Consider the following 5,812-nt stretch of genomic DNA (forward strand, 5'->3'; position numbering starts at 1 on the left):
CGTTTTAGATGTATTTTCGACATAAATCATTAAACCCGATGTAATTATTGTAATTTTCATTATTGTAATTTTCCTTTATTGTATTTATCATTGTACTTTTTATTGCTTGTATGCTTTCACATGTAATCAATCTTAAATCCCGACTTTGACCCAATTGTATGTTAAATTACGTGTTCACCGACTTAGTTAATATTAAAATGTTGGATGTTGCATTGCATGCATATAATCGACAATATATCAAGTATAGATAACTTTCCTAATCATTAGTAGGGGCCGCTATCGAGGCGGGCGGGATTAGGTGTTCGATCAAAAGAGCTTCCTAATACGTACCCTCACCCCTTACTCCAGATCTCTGTGAACATCCGTGTTCATTGGCATCCACGAGAGTCATTCTAGACATAGAATTCTAAGGGTAACGAGTTCTTGGTGTCCATGTCACTACTTTGTGTCTTGACATGGCACGAGGTATTCGAACGGTTTCCAATTTTCCACAAAAATTGGTGGCGACTCCACAAATGCAAACGCTTGTTCTCTCCCAAGCGCCCCCGTGGGCCCATTGTCCACAGTTTGGCGACTAAGCTGGGGATAATACACTTACGTGTAGCCAAAAGGGTGAAACTTGAACAAGGTTAGGGAATAGTTTGTACAAGACAATTATCGGTTTTCATAACTCGGTCTTCCTAGATCGTTTATTCGGCCTTCCTAGGCCCAACCCAACCCATTCGACCAATCATCCCGTCTAAACGGTCCTAATTCCTATTTGGGCCTAAGGATGGATAGCGATTGACGTCATCCATACCATGGTGCTTACTCTTGTTTGTATCAAGGACTTTCACTACTTTAGGAAATGGACTAGGAATCGGCCTTACTCTTGTTTGGTATGAGCCTCTCCACAGACATCGGGTTTGATTGTTCGGTATGGCAATCCACCCTTTAAACCAAAACCCATTTAAAATGCATTCAGCATCCCGTTATAATGCTTGTATATTGTTTGTACCATACGTGATCACCCTTTTCTAAACGAAACCATGACGATTTTTTTTTTTTTTGTAAAATTCAAAATCCTTCTTTAACATGTAAAATTTCGAATTTGGGCCTAATATTAGCGCAAAACAAGCCGAAACTCTGTCCAATTGTCGAGTCAAAATTCGGGCCTCAAAACCCGTTTCAAAACCTCACTTCGAGTCCACTCCTACAACTACACTAAAGTTTACTAGGACCAACATTTTTCAAATTTTTGTCATTTCCTCAAAGCTCACTGACACAAGTGGCACACTCCCACTTCATGAGTCAAAACATTTCTTTTCAAGTAAGTGTGCTAGAGTGGTCGATCGTGTTTTAATTCATCGTCGATCTCTTATCCAGTTTCCAAAGATGCCTGGAACAAGCGACGTGAACTTCAATCAACTACAAGATAGTAATGATCAAATCCTAACCACGCTAGCTCGTCTCCAAGTTACTCAAGACCAAGTGTATGATCGCCTTGACACCATTGAGGGCCGAATATATGCCGTAGAAACGAGGATGCCTCCTCGAGAAAGTGAAATCGTTGATGACTTCGTGAATGACTTCGGGGATGAGAACCCTCCCATGGGTATAACTGCAGCTGAGAAACGACTCCAATACTTAGAGGAGCAATTGATGTATCTTAAAGGGGATGACATTTATAGGGAGAATAATAGCAAGTATGAGGCCGTGAGTTCCAAGTTGCCAATCAACTTCAACATGACGGATATCCCTAAATTCAAGGGGCTTGAAAACCCTTTGAACCATATCCGTGCCTTCAAGGATTACATGTCTATCAAAGGCATTAAACCCGAGATGTTCTTAAGGATCTTTCCTTCATCTCTTGACACCATCCCAAAGCAATGGTTCTATTCGCTAGATCACAAGAAAATCGCTACTTGGGACGATGCCGCAATCGAGTTTGCTAAACAATATGCGGATAATGCTGAAATCCAAGTCAACATGCGCACCTTAGAGGTTCTTACCCAAAATGACAAAGAAGGTTTCACCGATTTCCTAAGTCGGTGGAGGAAGACTAGTACTCAACTTGTTGAACGTCCGGATGAGGCTACCCTTGTGGAGAAATTCGTAGACAATCTAAAACCCATCTATGCAAATCATTTGAGGTATCAAAACATCAAGACTTTCAAAGATTTGACCGTACTAGGGACAAGGATCGAAGATGACATTCGTAAAGGGCTCTTGTCCAAAACGATAGGTCGTGGATATCAAGGATCAACAAGTCGTTCTTACGGCTCTACTAGCAAGACTGATGAAGTTAACCTCCTTGAGCCATCTAAAAAGAGTACCCCTCCAAGAAATTCACAAATCTAGGGGACACATATTCCAACGCTCTGAAAAGATTGATAAAGCTCGGGAAACTTCAACCCATAGGCCCTACGCTCGAACCAGAAAAGAAATCCAAGTTCTGGGATGAGAATTCGTACTACGAATACCATAGAGGTAAGGGACATGATACAGAGAAATGCTACATATTGAAAAATGTACTTCAAGACATGATTGAAGACGGCCGCCTACCAATACCACCTGGAGGTAAGCCTAACAACACTAAGAATCCTCTTGGAGTTCTAGTGATTACAAATGAAGAATCTACCATAGATTGTTCACATCTCATCTCCCCAGTCGAAGATGAAGTTCATGCAATAGAAAATGAAGGAAACTACTCCACCATTTCCCCAACTATCACTGATTTCATCGCATGGGCAAAAAGTGTGGAGAGATAAGTCTTGGAACTAGAGAGTGCAGTGGCAACCTTACGTGGCCCCAACGCCATATCTAGAAAACGTGCACCACTAGTTTTCTCTCGAAACACTACAATGCAAGAAGTAGTAGCCATGGTTGATGAACTAGTCGACCAGATTATCCAATTAGAAGCTGAAATCATAAGAATAAGGGAACTTGCTACCATCAATGGAATATGGGCTGACGATGACGAAGATCTGTATCTCACTGAACACTACTTAGTTAAAATCAGTGAGGAAATAGTCCAGAATTGTGAAGATCAAGATGTAGATCACCTTACTCGTTCGAGGCGCCCATACCAAGATACTTCTCAAAATGGTCCCATAGCAAATAGTCCAACCATTGTAGTCGCACCAAATGACAATGAAGAAGGCTCTACCGACCATCTACTAAAGCAACTACTGATACGTGCCTAATATATAGTCTTTTTAGCCTATTTCAGCACGTATTTCTATGATTTTTCATACTGTTTTTATGGTATTTTGCCCCGAATTGGCTACTTTGGTTCGTTTTGTCCATTTTGTAGAAATGAACGCGAAAGTAGTGGAATCGTACACTTTTTCGTCCTTTTTGCATGCATTTAGAGGAGACGGGATTGTTCCAGAGTGAGATACTGTATTTGGAAGCGTCATGGCACGGATTACGAGGCATTCGGTGACGGACTTGAGCTGATTTGAAGTTAAAAACTCGATCGAGCTGTTTCACCACTCGATCGAGTGGTTTTTACGTCCTCTGGTGGTCGATCGAGTGGTTTTCCACTCGATCCTTATCTTGCAGAAAGGCCAGTTACTCGATCGAGTAACTTTCTACTCAATCGAGTAGATTTGCTGAGGTGTTTGCTCGATCGAGTGGTTTTAATCCACTCGATCGAGTTGTTTCGCTATTTATGGGCTTTAAACAGCCCGTGTTATGTTTAATTCCGCAAAAACTCATTTACTTTGCTATTTAAACCGACATTAGTTAGGTTATTAGTATCAGATTTATTTTACTACTTAGTTCCTATCAAACTTTTACTGCGTACTTCATTCTTCTCTCATGTAACTTTATTTCGGGATTGCTTTCGCTTGGAATTTGTGTTCTTTACGCCAGATTCGCATCGATTGTAATTCTTTCTCTTCCTTTATCAATAATTAATCTTTTGTTTGCTTTAATCTCTTGTTCCGTTACCTTTACTCCTTTGCCCTAATTTCTCTTTATGCTTTTTACTTGTTATTTCATTATGTTTACTGCTGGAAATCTGTCTGCTGTTAGTTTAATTAGCGATATGAGTAGCTAAACCCCTCTCATGTTGGGATTAAGGGATCTGTGGTAGGATTGTGATGATGTAGTAAATGAAACAGACGAAATAATTACGAGACTCTGTCACCATAGCATTTTAATTGTATTTATCGACTTAGTTGACTGCACACTTCTAAGTTAACCTTTAATCTGGCTAAAATTAATCCTAGATCGAAAGATTGGACTAAATAGGCCTGCTATGAACAGTAGACTACCCTGACGAGAATGGAAGTTAAGTTAATGGTATTTTAGGATAGAAAGTGGACCGTAAGGACCTTTCAACATCCGTCTTACATTAATTCGTCTGAGTCATTTACAGCTGAGTCACTGGACTACCGTAGTGAACCGAAATCCTAACATGTCCCTCTTTATCTGATAGGTTAAACTCATTTCCTGCCTTTATTGCTCTCGCCCTTTATTTCTCTTTCCATTAAAACTCGTAGCTTAGATAAAAATTCAAACAACCCCCCCCCCCCCCCATTTGTGACCAAATAGACGGACTTCTACAGATATCTTGCCTCCCTGTGGAGATCGACCTGACTTCCCTAACTATATAGTTAGTCGAGTTAGTTTATTTTTGACAGGTACACGACAGACGTGTCAAATTTTGGCGCCGTTGCCGGGGAGGCAATTGCCCCATTTGTTTTCGTTCCGTTTATTTTATCCGTCTCAGGGAATTTTTATTCCTTGAGGCAGTTCTTATTCATTTCTTTTCAGTGTTGTTTATGCCCAGGTCAGACAGGTGTGAATTAGTTTCAGCTGATTCAGAGCAGAGAGATTATTCAGGCATAGATTCCGTCTGATAAGGAAATCACGAAAGGAAGACTTGAGTACTTTCGAGCCGGAGGTACATCATTCTCTTTTCGAGGAAGATAGTCCGATTTCTATAGTAAGGATGCCTAAACTCTCTAGTCATTCAGTGCCTAAAGCCTCTTCTATTCCCAAAGGTTTCAATCACCAGACTGAGGATGGGAACACCTTTGATATCCGTCCTTCTTATATCAATCTGGTGGAGAGAAACATTTATAGAGGTGTGGCTGGTGAAGATCCGAGGAAGCATATGGAGACCTTTACCGATTACTGTTCTACTATCCCCGCCACTAAGGGGGTAACTCAAGATAAGATTAAGGAAGTTCTATTTCCTTTCTCAGCCAGGGAGTGGCTGACTGACTTGGACCGCACAGCTGATGGGGTTACAGATTGGGAGTCTCTTGCTCTTGCATTTTACAAGAGATATTTCCCTCCACAACGCACCAATTTGCTGAGGGCCAAGATTACTAGTTTCAGACAGGCTCCCGATGAAAGTTTCTATGAGGCATGGTCGCGATTGAAGACGTTTGTGAGGTCTATCCCTCACCATGGTTTTGACCCATGGTTTCTAGCTAATCAGTTCTACAATGACGACCAGAGAGCCATACTTGATGCGGCATCTAGTGGAAGATTCCAGGAGAATACAGATGACGATAAGGGATGGTCTCTTATTGAAGAGATGGCGAATCACAGTGCTGAGTATGGAAACCCGAGGGATGGGATTAGGACAGTTCATGCAGTTGATAAGCAGGTTTTAGCTCAGCTGGAGACCATGAATGCTAGGTTCGACAAGTTGGAGTTACAAGCTGCTGGGGAGCCTCAGACGGTTCATGTTCTTACTAGGGGAGAGACTGTTTCATGTGAGAGATGTGGAGGTAATGATGGCCACTCTGTTGTTGGCTGTCTTGTAGAGAAGGAACAAGTCCTTGCCTTTCAGCAATATAGGCAAGGAGGA

General features: G+C 41.4%; 1 non-coding gene across 1 annotated transcript; it reads right to left on the reverse strand.

The window, feature by feature from the left end:
• Positions 1 to 5,305: 5,305 nt before the first annotated feature.
• Positions 5,306 to 5,412, reverse strand: LOC141625281 (small nucleolar RNA R71). The gene has a single exon (XR_012535069.1). It is a non-coding gene; the product is annotated as a small nucleolar RNA R71 (small nucleolar RNA).
• Between the last annotated feature and the right edge of the window lie 400 nt (positions 5,413 to 5,812).

The sequence above is a fragment of the Silene latifolia genome, chromosome X (genome assembly GCF_048544455.1).
Source record: "Silene latifolia isolate original U9 population chromosome X, ASM4854445v1, whole genome shotgun sequence".
Lineage (NCBI taxonomy): Eukaryota > Viridiplantae > Streptophyta > Magnoliopsida > Caryophyllales > Caryophyllaceae > Silene > Silene latifolia.